Source organism: Dermacentor andersoni, chromosome 4, assembly GCF_023375885.2.
Source record: "Dermacentor andersoni chromosome 4, qqDerAnde1_hic_scaffold, whole genome shotgun sequence".
Taxonomy (NCBI): Eukaryota; Metazoa; Arthropoda; class Arachnida; order Ixodida; family Ixodidae; genus Dermacentor; species Dermacentor andersoni.
In genome coordinates this window covers 77,103-99,476 of record NC_092817.1, presented here as the reverse complement: position 1 = coordinate 99,476, position 22,374 = coordinate 77,103, and the positions used below count along the sequence as shown (strand labels likewise).

The 22,374-nt window shown below is 42.5% G+C and overlaps 1 long non-coding RNA gene across 1 annotated transcript in view; it reads left to right on the top strand.

Moving 5' to 3' along the window:
• Positions 1 to 20,672, top strand: part of LOC129386069 (uncharacterized) — a 33,060-nt gene extending 12,388 nt beyond the window's left edge. The window contains exon 3 of the long non-coding RNA XR_008613543.2: positions 20,390 to 20,672. This is a non-coding gene — a long non-coding RNA (uncharacterized lncRNA). The remainder of the gene's footprint in view (positions 1 to 20,389) is intronic.
• The last annotated feature ends 1,702 nt before the right edge of the window (positions 20,673 to 22,374 follow it).

Sequence of the window (22,374 nt, the reverse complement as noted above, 5' to 3'; positions counted from 1 at the left end):
TGCACTGTCTTGCAGGATGCCTATTCCCCCATCTGTTCGCTAGTTGCGCTTCTGCTGTGACGGGTGTTGCGGCGCTTGCCACCAAGGTGCTCTGTCAGGAGCATATACTAGATTGACAAGTAACCTTATTTCCACGTTTCTTGTCAGCAATTTGGGCACACTTAGCTAAAACTTTCATGTTTAGTGCACTAGTGAGTAGTTACTCTAAGCACCTTTATGACAAGTTGACTGTCTTTGCTATGCGCTTAGCTGAAAACCTTCTATGTTTTTAAAGCTGATTCTGAACAGTATCCACAATTGCCGACCAAGTCACTTCCTTTGGCCTCCTCAGATGTTCTTATCTTCCAAGCTGAATTAACCTTTATCGAGCTGAGCCATAATTGTTTGACCAGATGATGAAAATAGGTAATGAACTCGGAGAAAGCATAGGGTAAATTAAATGTGCATTTTTGGAATTTAAAAATAGTATGGATAAGGGAAATGAAAGTGGACGAAAAGATAGTTTGCTGTAGGTAGGAGCTGAATCCACACCACCTTCATTAGGCATGTAGTGCCTTACCAATTCAGCTACTGTGGCACTCACCCTCCCATCCCCTTGGCATAAGCCACTACCACTCACAGCCACAGCAGCAGACGTCTTAACTGCAGGCATCATAAAATACATCAGCAGGCAACTGTTCAAGGGCTCTGACTTCGGCTGCCCCTTGATGCCCTAAGACAGGGTATGATGGTTTATTGGCCATTTGCCCAATTGGGGCAAGTGGCCTGTTGATGTGATTTGACCAAACGAACAGGCATTTGAAATCCCACTTACTCAATTGGTTGTACATGCCGTTACCAAATCTATTCTTTGAAAGGTGAAGCGTTCCTCACTAGGACACACCATCGGACATAAGAAGAACAGATATCACTAGATATGACTTCGTGCCATATGTGCTCAGAATTAGCCACAAATTGAAAAACTTGACTAGTAGATATGGTGCCCCAGTGGTTTCTCCCGCACCGAAGTGATTAGCCCAATTGTGTCTTTGTAACACGAGTACTGAGAGACAAGGATGTACAGAGAACCATGCCAAGCACTTTGTGTGTTGTGCTGTGGGGGTTATCAGCGCAATACCTCTCTGCTGTGGCAAGTCCTATGCAGGTCAGAGGGACTAGTGTCTAAAGGGACACTAAAGGCAATTATTAAGTCAAGCTAAAGTAATAGATTAGTGCTCGAGAACGTCGAAGGCATCACTGTTTTTGCGAACAGAGCTTCAGTAATTGATGAACGGAAGTAACTGCAATACACAATTAGAGGCTGCCCCAGCACATTAAAGTACCAGCCCGATGATGAAGGCACTCCTCATTAAAGTTCTGTCGCTAGGACTTATCTACTAGTAATAAAAAGATTGCTGCATTGCATTATAAGATGAAAGAAAATGCTATTCGTCTAGTTCTATTTGATATTTAGAAAAAAAGAACCCATTGAGGTTACCCTTGAAAGCATCGCCCACGCTTACATGTTTTAGTAGTTTAGTTATCACATAGTGCTGAGCTGGATTTTCTGGCTCGCGAAACTCGCACAAACCGCAAGTTACAGAGAATTCGATGTTTATGTGATGTTGCGGGATTCCCGAACAGTCCGTGCTACTTGATCAAGAGCAGTTGCAGCGGCGAGTCCAACGTTCTGTCTTGGCTCGGTTGCTACATGGCCGGGCTTACGCATTTTGCACAGAAAACTGTAGCACCGTCTGTAGGGTACTGTTTTACTCACCAATGGAAGTGAAGGGCAGTGATGGCACAACGTCGCCACTCTGTCCTCAGGAGCAGGCGAATTGAATTGCTCTCTAGGTATGCGAACCCTTCAGATGCAATTTTCTCGTAAACTATCTCTTCTTGGCATGGAAGAAGCACTGTGAGGTTTATGGAATGCTACTTTAATAGGAAACATCTACTTAGTATTTGCCTTTAGTGTCCCATTAAATGGCCATAATAGGAAGCACTCAAACAATTCAAACAAATTTCATGGTGTGCATCTTGGCACGCTTTGCAAGGCCTACTAATGTGAACTGTGCTTTTTGCGTGTTATGATCTTGGGCAGTGCATGAGTTCATGGAGGCATATGTTATTAAAACAATCCTGCATGTGTTAGTTAATATAATTCATTTTAATTGCATGTGACCTTAGAAGCAGGCTAGTAGCCAATAAACTGTTGTATGCTACCCCAAGGCATTTAGGCGGTCAAAGTTAGGGCCGTCGACCATTTGCCTGCTCCTAAGCCCGATTAATGGCAAATCAATTCTGTGGAAGCCCGCAAAATCAAGGAGGGTTCACGAAAAGGAAAATTCTCATCAACCTGACTTTAGCACAGTGTCCTGGGTTCCATCCCAGGACCTGGAGAAAATTTTTTTTCAGCTATGAAGCTTTTCTTTTTTTTTTCGAAGAAATCCCTTATGGGTTTTTAAAAAACTGTTTTGGGCTGAGAAACCTATGAAGCCATCATTGTTTTAACATACATCACATGACATAGCCATAGGTACGTACGATTGTATAACACATAATCACTGATAACTTGACAATCCATGCTTCTCTTTCATATGCTCGTCCAGTACACATGTAGAACGCAACAGTCTGCATGTTGTAAGCTGACTTCAAATGGCCGGAGTAGAAATCATGCTGTCAGTGTCACACAATCATAGTCACTGACGTCTTTTTGCTTTTGTTACACACATAGTTCATTTTACACAAACATGTTGGTCCGCCTAGCAACACTTCACGTTAATCATAACAATGTTGGGTTACCAGCAAAATGTTACCATAACATTGGTTCCCATAATGCATGGGAGTCGCTCCATTTTGATTTCCGACTTGTGTAATTGTTTAACCCTTTTGCTGGAATTCAAATTAACAAGTCCTCATTGTTAATTACATGAATGCAATAATGACTTGCAGGCTAAGGCAATGTTTTCAGACTTGCGACGGAAGCACTGTGAGCAGAGGTGCATGTACAAAGAAGTGCGAAGGCTAGGTTTGGTCGTCCTGGTCACCAATTTATGGGAGGCAGCATGAAGAGGTAACCACGGCTTATTCAAGCCAGCCAGCCATGGTGTCACGGGATCTTGGGAGCAGCCGTTCAGGTCGCGTGCACTAGCATGTTCTATTCTTGCTCTGCCTGTGCGTGAGCCCATCTTCTTTGCCTATGTTGGAAGTGATAGTTGCGCGGCTACAGAGCCCATCTCCTAGTGCGAAGTGCAATTGAAAAAAAGTCCAATGGTAAAGCCCCCAGGTAAAGTGTGCAGACGGTGTCGTCATTGGTAGTATCGGGTTCTCGCAATCTGAGAGATATACACCAGGCAGCATAGGTTGTGAGTGAAGCGCAGCCACAATGATGCCAGAGTGAGAAATCGCAACCTGCCACAGGCATTCGTAGATGCACGGGCCTGTAGAAGTCGGAGCTCCAAAAGTAGACCATCTGGCAGCTTGGGACTTGCGTGGAGATAGCGCAAGTGTTGGTCACTCATGCTGTTGACTTAGAAGTGATTCTCGAGCTGAAGAAACCAGATGGCAAAGCTGCTCCTGCAAAATTTCGGTAGGCCATGCATCCGCGGAAGATGTGAGCATAACATCGGAAAGCTTGCCTGCTGCTGCTTTCAGTGGAATCTCGAATGCCGATAGCATCAGGGTTGCAGTGGTCACTCAATGCATCACGAAGGTTGTGCTTGTGGCAACGCCGCGCCAGCGAGAGTGACATTTGCGCCTTGTTGAGTCGGTGGCTGAGCCTCTCAATTGGCGATGAGTGAGTTGCCCCGAGTGGAAAGCGGGCAGCTTGTGGGGACGTCTAAGGAAGGAGAGCGACGAGCTGTAAGGTAGCCGAAGGCGCTTGCGTTTGGCCCAGTGTATTTCTTGGAAAGAATCGTCGAGCAGCTGCCTTTGAGCTGGGGGAGGAAGCTCATGGACCACGTAGAGGTTTGATGCTGGGGTCGGCGCATGCCGACGACCGGCACGGGTGGACGCAGGTGATGTGGGACGACCATATTCAGAATGACACGATAGATGGCGAGAGCTGTTGTGATGGAGCACCAGCTGGAGGAGAGTGAGTGCTCGAGGTGACATAGTGAGCAAGGACGGCTGCTCACGAGTCCTTGTACAAGTCAGAGCAGGGGCTGAGAGCCGGAGCCTGGAACCTTGTTAAGAAGGAAATGGTTGTTTAGCGGGATGAACCAGATGTCCAGCATGTCAATGTAGAATTCCCATGCCCCCTACAATCGCAAAACTTCTGCCAAACCGTGCGAGGCCACGTCACTACTCGCCTTGGTAAAGTTGGTGCACTGATGCTGGCATGGCAGGGCTCAGTCGTCCTGGTCACCAAGTTGTGGGAAGGCTGGGCTCGGTCAGCTGTGTCATCACTTTGAGGGAGGCAGAGCGAAGAAGTAGCTGCCGTAGCCACTGTTTGTTTAAGCCAGCCATGGTGCCACGGGATCTCGGGGCAGGCTGACACCGCGGCCGCTTTGGTCAAGTGCGCTAGCGTGATCTATTTTCGCACTACCTGCATGTGAGCTCACCTTTTTCGCCTGCGTTAGAGGTGACAGTCATGCCGCTACGAGGTACTAAACATGTTTACTGTTTGAGCATCTCTGAATTGCATGAGCTATTAAATACACCCATCACACAAGTGCAGAGCCCTTCCGCTAAGTCTATCTGGCAGGAGTCTTTTGTCCTGTAAATATTCACGTTTTCCCTGTCCATTGTACAGCTGTATCCTGCTACGTCTACTTGGTTAGATGCCGACGCCAAACTTGGAGGAAAAAGCGAAGCTAGATCTTTATTAAACGACTTCAATGTGATAGAATTTTTACAATTATCAGCATTCAAAATTAGCTCTCATTACAAACCACATTTAAATTTGCAAGAAACTCTCACTAAAAGGCAAAGCTTATACTTTCTGATGAGCCTACCCTGTGCATTTTCATTCCTTAAGAATTTGTGTACTTTTCCTTATAGCTTTTATCTTCAACATTAAGTGAACAGGGTTTTTCAACTTATGGTCAAAAGACATTTACACAAGAACTAAAATTCGTGCTATCTTGTGCTGTCAGGCCAAATTTAAGCTTTTCTGTGTTGTATGTCATCCTGCTTTTGTGTTATACTTGGCGCTTAATAGACAATTTACACACAAACAAGCCATTTGTATTACAGACTCTTCAACTTTATATGCAAAAAGTATTGCCATTGCAGACAGAAAACACTGAAATATAGTGATTCTGATAATTGTTTTCCGCGCAAGAAATTTGGTTGGCTTTGGGCAAGGGTCTAAAAATGGTGCATAATTTGGTTTCCTAAAGTCAGTTTTTCCGTAATACAGCTGTAGTCACAGGACATGTGTGTTCCTTAATTACAGACGTGCGCACCACATGTGCTTACACATGTGCTTAAGATACCCCGATAGACATTTTACACACAAACAAACCATTTGTATTACAGACTCTTCAACTTTAAATCCAAAAAGTACTACCACTGCATACATAAAATACTAAAATATGGTAAAAAATTCTGGGAATTGTTTTCTGCACAAGAAATTCGGTTGACTTTGGGCAAGGGTCCAAAAATGTTGTGTAAGTCGGTTTCCTAAAGTCAGATTTTCCGTAATACAGCTGTGTTACGCGGTGAAGCATGTCAAAAGTGAAAAGAGGCTGTTGTCACAGGACATGCGTGTTCCTTAATTACACACGCACGCACCTGCTGTCTCCTGTCATACTACAAATACCGACACATGTAATAACTACTGGCAGCCATTCAAAGCTGTTTCTGTGGAGATTTAAGGCCCATGTTCTGGGGTGAAAAGTGCGGCCCTAGCTGTAAGAAAGTAACGTTTTGTTTATCAAGCCAAAGTTTACAGTGTTCATGTTTTTTAAGTGTTTAATATTTCTAGAATAATAGCTACATCCTTGCAAGGTAGTTGAAATAACAGCTCACATTGCCCCAGCCATGTCCAAAGTAGCTCTGATGGCCTGCTAGTACAATAAATAGGTGTATTGGAGCTTTTACTGACAGGAGACGGAGGGTCCACAGACGTATCATTAAGGGGACACTAAAGCAAAACAATAAATCAGTTTAGACTAATAAAGCATTGTTTTAGGACCCTGCAGGCAGTCATTTTAAAACAATAGTTTGGTTATTAGATGTGAAAATGAAGTTCGAAGTATCAGTATTTGAAATTCACGCCAAAACCTCGACACAGCTGCGTCAGTGTGACGTCAGGGATTTCAAAGTATATTTTTGCATTTGGGCAGCGTTAGCTGAGTAAAAATTCCAGAAACTTCATATTTGGTTCCTTTAGAACACAATGTAGACAGTCTGTACCGCTATGTACTTAAGTAGGCCCTAGAAGATACCATCCAAATCCATGACGTCACAGCGACCAGGTCTGGGAACTTCAAGGAGGCGTCGCCACCCGTCTTTTGTTTTTGCCCTTTTTCTGGTCTACCAAGCATCTTATACTGGTAAAAGTGGTGTTTTTGGTGTTGTAGAAAGGTAATTTACTAATGCAGAAGAAATCATTTTTCTCTTTATTGTCCCTTTAAGGAACACATTATATGTCCCTGACAGTGGCCCCTTTCCACTTTTATAATATGCTTCGCTGTCGTACATTGCATATGCTTCACTGCATAACAAGACCGTTTTGTGGCGAAGCTGATTTTAGGAAACTGAATTATGCAACATTTCTGGGAACCTTACATGGCTTCATTCTGTAGAGGCTCTAGGAAAACGCACGCTGCTCTATATTCACAGCAAACATAATCTGCGTCATAGAAAAAGAAATGTTTGTGATGTTTATTCGCAAAATATTCATGTAACGTCAGCCAAAATATTACCTGCCGTTTTATTGTGGCACTGCTGCCAGTAAGCCTGAATACCTGAGTGGGTCTGAGTAGTCTGGCTCTGAAAATTGCCCATTGATAATATTTGCATTCCGTTAAGATCAGTTTTTGCCTTTACTAGGATGCAAATGAAAAGATATTACTGTGACGTAGCATTTAGCATGACCTTTAATACGCCCCGAAGACATGGTGGACCGATCACACTGAAGGCACAGATCAATCTTAAGTTGGGTCCCCACAAGAGATGAAGATGAAGAACACGATCTGATGATGATCATGTGCAGATGATGAAGTGCCTAAGAAATGCCCACATTATAATTATTTGTGTCAATAGAAGATTTATAAGCAACCTCTAAAAATATGACTTTTTGTGATGAAATTGTAAAAGTTGGCAGGTATGTATTATGACATTGATGCAGAAAACATTCATCTTGTCATTAAAGAAAGTCATGTATGCATTCACTTTTTCATCTTCCCTCTTGTGCTTGGGCCTTCATTGGTCTACATTGTGCAACAGGTAAAATGATGAGAAATATAACTAAAGACAAATAAAATCCTAGCCTGCTAACATACGCCTACTCAGTATACTATTGACACGTTCTGGTTTATTAAGCGTGCTCATCTGTCAATTCAGGCACAGAAGCATGTTCCGTTCTTGAGCTGAAACATACACAGCCATGCTTACATAGGAAACAACTTTCAGGAGGCCAATTATTGACACGCATTGCAGATAGTACTATGGATCAAGCATGAAGCTGACCACAATGCCCTCGAACTCTTCCCAACATACATATATTTTCTAGCATCCTGGGCCAACCTTCTGGCCATGCTTTGAAGCTGCTGTCAGGTTTCGAACCAAGCCCAATCTTTCTGGCTTTGTTGTCCTCCTCGTCGTACCATTTCCCCCCTCATTTATGTTTGTCTTATTGAGATAGATAGATATGTGATGATTTTTCATTTGTGTGTAGTTTGGGCAAAATCAATTTCAAATAAAACAAGCCACCCAGCTATTTTTATGGCCTAATTGTTTTTGCGCTCATTGATCATGGAGACCTACCTGCACGGCTGCATGTATATGGCAACTAAGTTCTCGTCAGATGTTATGTGAATATTTAATTAATAAACTTCATATACATTTCTGCGCAGCACAGACCCATTGTGGCTGCAACTATACTGAGCTGCATGGCTGTTCACAGTATCATTACAGAATAAAATCTGCCAGTCTTTAATAAACAGTCAACATAATGAATAACCGAATACTATTTCGTATATTCTAAATTTAAGTACTTTATGGCTTGCACTGTCGTGTTCTTATAACTTTGGTAGGCCTAAAAATCTCAACAGACCATCTAACTATGTGGAGTGATTTTTTAGCCATTACATATTCATTGCGTTTGCCTGCTTTCCACATGGCTACCAATAATCAGTAGATATCATGTCGGTTATTTATATTTGGAATTGGTGACTTTCCCAAAACCTCATAGTACCGCCCCCCCCCCCCCCCAAAAAGAAAAATCCATCGCATACATGCAACAAAAGTTTAATGCCCCCATGGAAGGGGAAGTAAATCGTAAAGATTTAAGTTAGAAGCTGAGAGTAAGATGGTATTTCGACGTGAACAGCAGACTACAACAAATAAAACAGTGGCACAAAACAAAGCGAATGAAAAAAGTATTGTTCAGCCAATAAAAAAATTACCGACGATTACGTTACTTCCTAATGCGAAATTTGAGCGCAGCAAATGCCACCGCACAGGGCGAACGGCAGCGGCAATTTCGGCTCGGGCGGTGCACATATACAGATCCGCCGCCACCGATCTGGCTCTCTGATTGCCACCGCACAGGGGTTGCATTGGAGGAGGAGCGAAGAAATGAATTAAGTTCGAGCCGGCGCTTTGACAACCGGAGACTCGCAGGAAGAGGGGGGAGGGGGGCGGCGTGTACACCCAGCGGCAAACGATGGGGGCAGAAGCGCGCGCAGCAAGCGGACAACACGATAAAGGGAGGAGGGAAGAGATAGCAGCGACTGACTGATGCCGCTGACGCCGATAGTGAGTCAACCCCAGCTGCGGAGTTGGTTTCAGGGACAACGCCGCCGATGCCGACACAAACAATATGATACCCTCGCTTCCGCAGCGCTAAGAACCAGGCCTAGCCGTGGGAAGGTGGTCACGTATTCGTCGACGTGCCGGGGCCTACGTGAAATAACCGGCGCGTCGGCAACTGAAGAGCACCCTATCCGCCACACAAGAACAGGGGGGGGGGGACCCTTTCCTCCTCTTTCTGCATGGCGGCGACGGTGTTCTATGCAGTCACGTTATCTTGACTCTCTAGCGGCGTCAGCGGCATCCAGCGGTATCAGTCGGTCGCTGCTAGCGCTGGGGGGATGAAAGGGGGGCGGAGCTGGTTACGAGGCCGACGACGACGCGAAACCCAGGAACGGACGCCAAAGAGCTACGCTCTAAAGCATTTCACTGTTGCTGCAAGGTGAGAAGAGGGAAGCAGCCCTGCACTCACCCCAGCAACTACAGGCTTGACCGAAGGGTCCAAGACATCTCAAACATAATGTCCACACTTGGCCAAAGAAGCGGGAACCATATCGAGAAGCTTGTGTTCTGGCCACAGAAGCGGGAGCTCACAGGCCTTGTGTTAGAATTCTGTAGCCTGGTGAAGTTACAAACCGTACTCTTGTAGCGATGTGTTGGCCAGGTTTTGACTGGTTGCCCTGGTCCAGTGAAGTCTTGACTGCATGTCTTCAGCACAATCCATGGGGCGACCTTCCTATGTGGCTTTCATCCATGTTCCAGCTATTCCCTTCATTTTTGTCACCCGGGGCTTCGTGGTCCGCAGTGATTAGTCCCTTACTTAATATGTACAAATAGGTCCTTTAATTTTCTTGTTTTCTTGCCTTGAATGCCCTCATACCTATTGCAAACAGAAAAGGAAGATAGCACCACTCTTCTATCATGATCGTTCACATTAGAGTTCCATTAAAGGAGCAAGATCAGGGTATCCATGGCATCTGTCTCGATTCTTTACATTTTGTGCCATAATACCCAGGACTCATACTGTGGCTGCAGGCGTCATCTGTAGGTTTGGGAGGTGGGAGCACCTTCTGCTTGCTTCAGCTCCTGTCTGACCTTGCCCTTCAGCACAACGGTCTAAAGTTCACAAAGCCAGGATGCCCCCGAAGGTGAATGACACAACCTGTCAGCCCAGCCCTTGGAGCAGCCAATGACCTGCCTATCGATGCGAAGGACAACTGCAATGACAACTGCAAAGCTTGCAAGGCTGGGACGATAAATTTCTTCAGTGACATCCATCTTGAAGGCCTAGCCCTTGAAGTGAATGGCACATAGAGTGCAGACTTATCTTGCCACCACAACGATGACTGCTCCATAGCTCACAAGGCTGGGATAGCAAGTCTCATCGGAAGGCTGATCGTGCAGGCCTAGCCCTTGAAACCACCAGCTGTGTGTCTGCCAATATTCTGTGCCTTCATCGTGATGGGCACTCCAAGGTCTGCAAGGCTGGAACGCTGAGGTCATCTCATCTGAAATTTGGAAGCTTTGCCCTTCAAGCATCCAGTATCGCCATGGCAGTATTAAAGATGGGAGGAACTGCAAGGATCACTAGTGTTTACTAACAATTATGTAGCATCTTTGTCTGTGCACTCACAAGTGCCCCAGGGACCTAAAAGACTGAAATATGGGACATTGAATGGCTGAGAATTATGGGAATATTCTTGCACACTGACATCAAAGAAAAGTAATAGAATACTTACATCTATGTCACAAATAGTTGTTAAGTTCAACTTTGTTTGCTTTCAACAAGAGTGACGTAGAGGTTTGTGAATACTTTGAATTGGACATCTGCTGCAGTAAAGTGAAGCTCGAGGTCCAATTGACCAAATTAGACAAGAAAGCGCGTTACACATCCGCTAAGCCAACAGGGATTTTAATAAGCAGGCCATAGAGCTGGGTTTGTTCACATGACTAGAGGATGCCCATTGATAAAGCTAAGTAACTCGGTCTAAATTTAACACTACTTGAGTAGCGATATTCTCACAGCAAATAGATGCGTTGCAGAAGCAACAGTCATAGCTCCAGAAGCACAGAAACTCGGAGGCGAATCTGAATTTGTGCCACAAAAGCCATTCTGTTCTCTGTCAGCAGGTCTGCTATGCTGTGTCGGTCAATGGGTGCTGTGTCTGCCCTGAAGACGGCGACAGCTTACCTTTAACTGGGACTGATAGTCCATCTAGCACCACTGCTAAAGTAATGTTAAACATTTATCCTAAAGACAAAAACGCAAAACAAAGCGGGGAGGGAGGGGGGGATGAAGCTTGCAGAAAAACGAGACAAGGATTCTTTGAGATAAGGTGTGGCAGTCATGATCAGAACCAGAACGATAAGTCAAAGGAGAGTTTTTGCACTTTCATGTGTGATCAAACGGACAGGCATCATACTGAAGGCGTCAAGAAGAGCGCAAGGATGAAGCAAAGACACTTGGCAGCTTGGAAAGACAGTCACGCTACTGAATGCAGAAAAATTGTGGGAAACAACTCAAGCACCCGAATGCAAGAAAAGAGTGAAAATAATACTTTATGTTAAAGAAAAATGATTTCCTTTTGAACACAATATTAATATAACACTGCCCCCACTGTACGATACATCAAACATTATACACAGCTCCAAAATTGCATAACTGTGCAAACTCAGCCTGAAATAGATGGAATAAAATTTGTTCCTTGTGAGCAAATCGGGATGTGTGGCTTGCATAAGCTGAATGTGTGCAGTTTTTGCGTAGCAGAAAGGTTATTAATTAGTCAAACTTCTATAGTGGTGACCAAAATAGGAGTTCGGCAATGGAAAAGAAAAGAACATTGACATTTGTGTGCAGTAGTGTGAGAGTTCACGTGGGCAGAAGTGCAATGTGTAAATAGGGTCTATTTTGGGCAGATATACCGAGATATAAATTGCACTGGTATTGTACTGAATCAAGTTATCTTGACATGAAGCAATAGCCTGCCCTTTAATTTGCATAGATTTTGCCATACAGTTTGCCAACACTTGCATGGCTGTTAGACTACTGCATACTTTGGCAAAGCCAGATAGCTGTCATGCTAAATGTCATGTATAAGGCAGCCATGTATGTCTATCCACGAGCAGGCATATCTGTATTTTATGACTGCGCAAGTTTATTGTTGACAGATACCGTATGTTGTGCATAACATAAAGTATATCCTTGCATTCATAATGGACGGCAATATTTTTCAGTTCTACCCTGCCCCCTCACTCTAGGTCTTTGTCCAGAGAAGGAATGCCCACTGCTTGAGTGCCCATGACACAGTCGATGCTGCTTCAAGCTTCAACAATTCTTGTGTCAGTTACAGCTATGCAAGCCAATATTTGCACCAAGAAAATGTTACTTAGCTCCTTCAGGTTTTTTAAATAAAGTACTTTACCAACAAAACTATGCCCGGGGGCTGTCCCCCCTCGACTTTTCTTTGGCATTTACAACACATCCTAAGACCATAAATGCTTATTCAAAGCACCCAATACACTTTAGGCCGAACATTGTCTGCAAAGTTCCATTTGAAGAGGTACTGACATGATCTCTTCAACTATTCCTTTTTTTCTCTCATTAAATTAAGGCTTTAGAGCTCTAAAAATATAATAACAAGCCTTGGAGTGGCGTGATTTAGTATAATAGCTTTCCTAGAGCCGGTTTCAGTTTTGTTTTCTGGGAGGATACTGTGTAGTGACATCACAACACAGTATGTGGTCATGTGAGAAAAGGACATTGCGACGTTTTGACCCTCTCTGGAGGCCTCCGGCCAGCTCAGTCGACTATTATCATTATTATCATCAGCCTGGTTACGCCCACTGCAGGGCAAAGGCCTCTCCCATATTTCTCCAACAACCCCGGTCATGTACTAATTGTGGCCATGCCGTCCCTGCAAATTTCTTAATCTCATCCGCCCACCTAACTTTCTGCCGTCCCCTGCTACGCTTCCCTTCCCTTGGAATCCAGTCCGTAACCCTTAATGACCATCGGTTATCTTCCCTCCTCATTACATGTCCTGCCCATGCCCATTTCTTTTTCTTGATTTCAGCTAAGATGTCATTAACTCGCGTTTGTTCCCTCACCCAATCTGCTCTTTTCTTATCCCTTAACGTTACACCTATCATTCTTCTTTCCATAGCTCGTTGCGTCGTCCTCAATTTGAGTAGAACCCTTTTCGTAAGCCTCCAGGTTTCTGCCCCGTAGGTGAGTACTGGTAAGACACAGCTATTATACACTTTTTCAGTCGACTTGTGCACTGCAAATTTTGAAGGTCAATGTAGCAGCACAGTGGACGACTGAATGAGCTAGAGCGAGTGTCATAACATTGTAATGTCCTGCTCCCACATGACCATATATTGTGTCGTGACATCAGGGCATAGTATCCTCCTGGAAAACAAAAGTGCTGTAAAGAAGCTACTATATTAAATTATTTACGGTGTTTTGAGGCTTCACCCCTCAAACGCTGTCTGTCGTCTTCTCTGCGCCCATCTTCAGCAGTGGTAAATTCAATTATAAACGTGCACTAACCAGCTCAGTTAAGCACACTCGTGCAGTATGTACTACCAAGCGCTTTTTTATCCCCTTCCATGTCGCACTGTTACCCCGATGGAGGCGAAATGAAAAGGCACCCATGTATTGTGCATTTGGCGCATATAAAGGAAACCCAGATGGTCAGAATTAATGCGGAATTCCCCACTACGGTGTGCCTCGTAATCATATCATGGTTTTGGCATGTAAAACCCCATAATTCGTTTCATTCTGACGAGAAGTGGCTAATGTATTTTTAAAACCTCAGTTGACAACGTGTTTTACCTGCTCAGAAAGAATAAATTTGCTTCTTCTTGTGCTGTCCCATGGATTATGCATTGCCTTCGATCAAAAGCCTGACTAAGCATTGAGACACATCTTGGCTTGTCCATGGCAATGCTAGAGAATGCGAAATACTGTTTATGAGCTGAGCTTGTTTTTGGCCGTTTTTAGCAAAAAGCCACGGACGAACCTAGCTCGTCGAAGGCACGGAAAATGTTAAACATACCACTATGTGTACAAGTATTTAATTTCAGAATCAAGTAGGGGAACACAAGCTGCACACCTGGCAAGTATTGCTTGTACAATTGACGGAAAGCTAAGTCTACCAATCTTGCTAGAAAGCACGCCTGAAATGATGCACGTCAGCAATTCCAAAACTAGACAGCAAGGACAAAAGTCTAAGAATGCAAGGCATGCGGTGAAAAATGTTGGGTAGCTTTTGCAAAGAAACTGCGGGTAAATTATTAGGCTACTATGAAAATGCCTTTGGCAGACCAGTTCATTTTAATAAGCTTGATGACACAAATTTGCATTGCTTAGACAAAGGAATACTGTTAAGAGCTTGGGGTCATATGGCTTTCAGTGAAAGGCAATAATGAAGAACAAGTCTTAGCACAGCCACCTACATGCTCTTTTTGTTTGGACAATGATTTAAAGCAAGGGGGGTGGGGGGCTCAGAAGCAGATTAAGAATGATGTATGTAGGACATGCCCACACATCATTAACAATGGCAGATGACATCGGTGATATTTCTGGCTTCTGTTCCAAACATTAAAATATGAACCAGATTCTCTCTACAATGACTGCTTTATCATCAGGTTTATAATATTACCCCTTTTTTATACACCTAAACTTATAAAAAGGAGCTGCAGACAGGCTTCACACAAATCAGGTAGCAATGTCTTTTGACAAATTAGCTTAATAGCATCAGCATTAGGCATATACTTCCACAATCCTGTTCATTAAGTACTACTTGGAACATATGCAGAGGAAAGGTTACTTATATTGATATTAATTAGAGCTGCATGAATCTCGGAACGTTCAAGCAACCAGAGGGGCTCCATGCTGTAACGTCTTCCTAGTTGTATTAGTATGTATGGAATACAGGTTTAGTCAGATAAGTACACTAAAGGCAAAACATTTTTATTAGTGACCATGGTTCTTTCTTTTGTGTTTCTTTTTCAACTTGGAAGGAGAGAAATGAGTGCAAGATGATGGTTGTCGGTACATTTAGATTGCCACAACAGAGTGATTAATAAAAATGGAGTTGCCGTGAACCCGTTAAACGCATATCCAATATATAAAGAAGGGAACCTTAGCAAAGCTGCACAACCATAAGTCAAGTCAGTTCAAGTGCGTATACTAGTTAAAAAAACAAGCTTAAAATATAATGTACCAAATATTAATTTAGCCGTCATATATACCACTCATAGGTGCTAGCGTGGCTGAGTTAGTGATCAGAAATGATCCTACAAAAAAACCATTGTTGTAGAAGAAACAAAATCCGTGTTCCTGCTAGGGTTTGAGTTCATGACTTAATTTATAAGCCAGGTGTTCCATACATGACATGGCAGCAGTTTCATTCTTTTCTTTCTAATGTAGACACAATCCAATAATTGTAACCCAGTGTATTTGACCACATTTGAATGTTTCAACAATTCAAATGCTGAACTCTTAAGAGTACTAAAAGTGAAATATTTTTATGTGGGTAGTTCCATCAGTCAATACAGTCATCCTTAGTCCACTATAACTGCTGTTGTCTTAAATATTAAATGGTGTGCAATATTGGGAGATGTTGAACAAGTAAGCACCATCGGAAGATAAATAATTTTTGTACACCACAGGTCTTAGAACAGTTACCCATTGACAAAAAGCTAATAAAATTGACATTGTGCTTAAGAAGCCCGAGTATGTTAAAGTGAGCAAAGGCTTTGCAAGTTTAAAAGCTGTCTATCAAGAAAGATGTGTTTTCAGGTAACACTATATCATAGTAAATACAAAGGGCAAGTGGAACAGTAGGAGCTCCAGATTATATTTGGTCATGGCCAGGACATTACATGAAATGATTATGAGACTTTCAGCTGTCCACAGAGTTGACAGTGCAAGCCTTACCTTAATTAGGTTTCCCTAAAAGGCTGCCACAGTAGGTTGACGCCTACTTGTATGTAATGGTTCATCTGAAGTTTTGTGGGTTGTTTTCGTCACCCCACTTGGAAGAACCCTTAGCACACCCCTTTTACTATCGCAAACTAATCCTTGCCTTCAAAGCTTTCCACTTCCCCTTTCCATATCCTTCATTTTACTCTTACGCACCTGAGGTCCTCCTCGACCCTTGCGAGCGATGAGCTATGTGGAAATCAGTTTTTAATAAGGCAAGTCCCTTTGTCCAAACATTGACTCCAGGCAGAAGATTCTCTTGTTCAGTGACTGTCAGTCATTTAACTTATTGTGTGGTGATCTACTTTCTCTACACAAAACCTTGCACAATAAGGTGTTATTTAAAACCACCATTAATTTCTGGCAAAGTGGTACCTTAGTTGGCCAGGCCATTGCCTGACCAAGTGTGCTGCATGACCAACTAGCTATCTCTAGTTAAGTACAAGGGCGTCTCATTCATTCAAGTGAGTATGGGAAAGAACATTTCAACAATAACTTTGGTTTATTCTCACATAAGAATAAGTTATTCTGACAGGGCTGCCTTTGTGGAATCGCTGGATCAAAAAAGCACACATGCATGAATCACGTGCATGCATACTTTCATATGAAAAGCTGACATTTCTATTGCGTCATTCTTTCACGCTACAAGTAAATGATATATTTCATTAATGTGGAAAGCTGGGCTAGTTGGTGATTTAATCATCATACCTTGCAGCTAGTGTCATAAATTCTTAGGTGTCTTCGCCTTGTCCTTGTCAGTGCACTGCTTCACCACCAAGATATGATAATCTATTTCATGTTTCGCAAAGGCTAACTATGAAGCTTTCGATGACAGTAGATACAGAACTATCAACTGACAACTCTGACTACCTAAAAGATAGACCATCAGAACACCAACATGATTGGGTAAAAAGGAAGCAGAGCAGCTTCCTGACTGCCACCTTTGTTTCCTATACTAGCGAACGTGCCACAAATGTCGGACACGTAAATTGGGCAGCCACAACACAACGGCTTCTGAATTTCACAGGTGCAAACACTTCGTCAAAAATTCTAATGTGCAGTGCGGAAAGACATTTTTATAGTGTATTCTGTATGTATTGGTAGTGCGCTATCAAAGAACTGCGGCGCAGAAAAATCGTGAGGCTATTACGAAATCAGCTATATTTATACATCCTTCACTGCAACCAAGAATGTTATACCAGAAAGAAGTTCCTGCCGTTTACACATATAACTGAAGACAGATTCAAAACGATGCATGTTTAGAGTGTTCAAAAAACAGAGCTATCTTAATAAATTTACAAGTACCGCATCGTTAGCCTTCACAACGCCTTGTATTGCATTGGAAATAAGAAAGGAAAAAATAAAAAAATGTAAATATAAAACATAAAAATGAGTAAATCATTGCATATTGTCCAAGTTTCTAAGTACTAACACATACAGCTTTAATGGACGACTGCAAACAGCAGACAGAATGAATCACTTATTGGTAGCGCACACCAAGAGACGCGTAGTATGAGCTGAATGAGTAGTGATTTGCAGGGACTGTGAGATCACTGTGACCATTGTGAATATGGACAGCAGTTCATGGCGAGAACCACTAATTTGTTAGTAACTGTGCAACGAGTAAAGAATATGTACTTCTGACATGCAGCTTCTTTGCAGTACAACGTAATAATGAAGCTCACTGACAAAAAACTAGAAAGTTGGAAACATCTCACTCGCACGAAGACACTAAAACTACGAAACTTAAGCTAAACAGCTATTGGCTTAATTTTGTGGATGGTTTATTGTACCAGTGCAGTCGGATATGTATAGTACACGTCGAATACATTTTCACTGCAGCACAAATTTTATGCGATGAAGCCGATAGATTTTGGTGTAAAAGCTAGTTCATCGCAGCCACTGCAACTGCTGAGAACATATCGTAAAAACTTGATTTGCACATATATATATATATATATATATATATATATATATATATATATATATACTGGCTACCTGCGAGACACTGAACATTGCGAAAACATGATGAAGCGCAATGTGTTTACCGGAGTTTAAAATTTTTACGATAGCGCTTCACTGCATAATACTTAATGCTGCTGCAAAGCCCATTTGCAGACAACAATTATGCATTGCAGCGAATAGCTGGGTTTATTAGTTGGTTTTATTGTTGTTCGCGAGCGGTTGTGTAAAGAGGGCGCAAACAGAGAGGAATCCTGAGGGCAAAAAAACGGCTTAAAACACCACACCAGAAACACCTCTGAATGCATGTCGGTACACATGTTAGATGGTTCAGTGCTCATACTGTGACCGGAGACGACGTGTACGCACGTGTGTAATTAGGGACTCTTATTATAGTCCCCGTGAGAGTTGAACTGAGCCCCCTTTCAATCTCAGTATGCTTCACAGCAATGCAGTTTATATAACTCACCACATAACTTGTCTGTATTATGGTGAAGATAAAGCAAATCTGTCAACAACCATTAAGAAACACATACAAGACCTTTGCCCACGTGTGTGTGTGTGTGTATATATATATATATATATAAGCACATATGCTCCTCTGCACTGCATTTTGTACAATTTAGCCCACAAGGTGTCTATGTTGCGGTCAAGTTTGCCCCCTTTGGTGGTATTTTGTCCCCAAACAATAATCGTCATTTATGTTGCCCACATTTCCTTTCTTTAATGCTGCGAAGCCGGTACTTCCTAGTCACGAACGGCTTAATTGTGCGTAATCAGCTTGACACAGCAGTCTCGACAGTAAAGTATCGAGCACGGAGTTTTCAAGAAAGGAAGTATGCAAGTAAGGCAGATATGACGATTATCGCTGTAGGACAAGACAAGCCCGAAAGGGTGTAAACTTTTTTTAGAGTGTACTGTGGACTGTCAATGGCTGTGAAATCTTCAACGTCTAGCTCTTCTCTCTCTTTCGAGATAACATTTACTTGCATCTAGAGAAGCCCCAGCCCCAGGCTTGGAAAACTATTCTCCATGTTAGACGGCAAGGGACTAAAGAAAAGAAGTAAGAAAAAAAAAGAAAAAAAAGCACACTGACTTACACTTACATCCGTGCGAAATGCACTATCACAAAAGTGATTTTCTCATTGCCTTTGTGGAGCGCAGCTCACATATATTTTTGGTTGCACCACAAATCGTGTATTGTGCGGCTACTGAATTCCTAAAGACAGCCCTCACTGTTACAAAGCCTCTGCAAATATAAATCAATGGTCCCTGTCCTAGTTAACACAACAGGCGGGTACATGTATGGCATGCTAGACAAATAATTCTAAATAAATCCCTCTTGAGCGCATGGCCGTTAACGAGACCTTTAGCATTTTGAAATGTAAGTTTAGCTCTGAAGTGGTTAAATTGGTGATGCAGCCATGGTCTCGAGGTAGCATTTTCTTGAATCTACTGTGTGTAAAACACACTCACGATTGTTGACAGTTGAATTGTTACAATTGCAATCAGCAGAGAGACCTAATCTCGGCCTACATAGCTATACATACTAAAGGGCTCAGAGCACATATTCAACATTCCACCATCTTGCTTGAGTACCATCTCGTTTGCTTGAAAGTGGTGAGCTCTCAGGCTACATTTTCAAGAACCATTGTTACTCACTAGCCTCCACTTTCAAAGATGTTTGCACGTGCTGCAACATCACCATTTCCCCTTCGGGGTGAGAGAAAGCTCTATTAGAACTGTTTATGACATCTGGGCCTTCTTTGTAACCCCTGGTATTTAGAGGCATACTTGATCAAGTGCCTTTACAAATTCACTGTCCTTCGTTATTAAATGTGACCACTGTAACTGCAAAAAGACCATTGAACACCTCCCCTGTCAGTCTTTGATGTCCAATGTCAGCCCTTTTAGAGTGTACCCACACAACTGGATAGTCGACCTTTCAGAGAGGCTAGGATCCTGGGTGCTTGGCCATATTAATGAAGAACGCTATGCATACATGCTCTTATGACTTTCTAAAATAAACGAATCTGAAAAGATACTTATAGACACCATCTGTCTTTTGTTCGAGTGAACTGTCTCGACTTGCCTCCTTTTTATCTTTTAAACCCTCATACCCTCACCCCCATGCAGGGTAGCCAACTCGATGTACGTCTGGTTAACTTACCCGGCCTTCCTTGTTCCTTTCTTTCTCTCTCAGATGTAAACCCCATGCAGAAAAACTAAAAACCACACAATATCTAGTCAGCCATACCTGTTGAAACTAAGATGCGACATGCTTAAACAATTTCAGACGTGTAAATGCACCTAAAATACAAGTACAAAAGAAAGGACAACACACATGTAGCACATGCACTACTGATTCTTGTGCTTTCTTTTAATTGTCCTTGTATCTTATATCCTTTTACAAGCCTGCAATGCTGAACCAACTCGCCCAACTACCTACATTGCTTAAACCAATTCAATTAGTATTTTGGTTAATGTATACCCAAGAATACGTGCGATGACTGGCAGATTCTTCTCTTGCAGAACTTCATCCGACCAAACACCAGAGAAAAGAGTGATGCTGATACAGACACACAAGTTTTTTTGGCAGTGGAATATGTTAACTGGACAAACTGCTGCAAGCGTTGCATAGCAACATGCATTGAAGCTGGTGAGCAAGTTGAAGTGCATGATCTGCAAATTTTCTGCCAATAATTTGCATTGTCAGACATCTGTGACGAAGGTGCAGAAAGGATTGCTGGCATCTGGACCAGGTTCTTGCTAAGTTCGTAGCAACTGCTATTACACTGGAGGACAAAATAAAGTAACCACTGTGCCACATGAAGCAGCATTCTCGCTTGTTGCTTAACCCAGCAAGGACAGAAAAAGAGTGGAGAATGCTGCCTTCCAAGCTTAATTACAAGCAATGCAAAAGCAACCTTGGAAATCGAATCAACTGCATCATTCTGGGCAGAAATGGGAGAAGTAAAAAGATAGGATGACATGCAAGAGTACAGAAATGTTTGTACATTGGCCCAGCAAATATTAATTTTATATTATTGCTGCAACTGAAGGAAGCTATGCTAAAAAAAAAGAGCAGCAGCTGGGCTTGGAGTTGAAAAACTGCATGCCATAATCACAATAATATCAGCTTTTGCCATGACTGGCAGGAGATATATGTCAACGTGTACAAGCATCAATGACCAGCAAATTAAAGTCCACCAAACAGGAAGTGGACTAAACGAGACATTTGCTTGAGCTTTGGCAAAGTGTTATCACCTGGCATTTCTACTTTCATGGCCTCATCAATAAAATAATGTCGCATAAGTAATACAATATTGCTTTTGCTGTAATGGACTTTTTATTGTGTATTTGCTTATGTTAGTATACGATTTTTTTATGTAGTTTTATAGGTGCAACAAAGCAAAAAAAATTTTGTTATAGTTTGTATTGAAAGATTTCAATAATGGGGTTGTTACTCTTACATGTTTTTGTGCCAACCCAGTAGCCCAAGTTGTATATTAGCTTGTGCCACTAGATGTGTGGATGTGTTATGGTTGTGATGCCATCGTGTTCGCTGCGTTGTCGTCATTCCAGCTTTGTCATGCGACTCTCACGCTACCTGCGTTGGAACCAGATGGCTCACATGAAAGATTCAGGTGTCTCAGCAGCAGCACACCCACCCGTTGTTGGTCACCTCCGTTTGAGATTCAAAAGGAAGTTTCACATGAGTGTTCATTTCGAATCACCGATAGCAATACCTCACCTCGGCATAGCCAACTACCTGTAAAATACTTCACATAACATCAATTTTCACATTGCGTGGGATTTACGCAAGTTTATCTCATAGTTTTCATGTAGAGCCTTTTGGACCTTTATGTGGGGGATAATAAAATGGCTTTTCAAGTCTAGCTCCTCTGAAATATATATAATTCGACACCTTGCATGCTAAGCTGCAGCTTCTTAAGTCCCAAACTGGCATCAAGAAAGCCAGGACTGTAAAATGATACTGGGCTGGACAAATCAGTTTCCAAAGCTTTATGTTGCGTTCTTGACCTCCTTTCCAGAGTTCCTGTGATAAGTTTGTGGGAAAAGACATTCTCAAAGCTAACATATGTAGAGACCAGGCTGAGAAGCTTTATGTCAAGAATGGCTTAGCTGGATGATGGTGCCTTTGGTGGAGCAATAAATTGCAATTTTTTTATGATGTTATGAAGATAAATAACACCATAGCATGCAGACTTATGCTGCAGAAAGAAAGCAAGAAGCGAATGAGTAATTGCAAAGTGATCTGCATATTGTATCCCAGCTGTATTGTGCATGCCACATTACCAGAGAATCCTGCTGACCTTTAATTAACCTTTCCGGCGCAACATGTCTTTATCAAGCCATACCTTTACATTGGGTTGATATATGCAGGGATGCCCTTTCACCTTCATGTAAGCTTAGCTCTGTCAACAGCAGATGCACTAAAGCTGAACACTCTTGCTACCTACTTCACATATTGCAACTGAAATGAATGAAACACA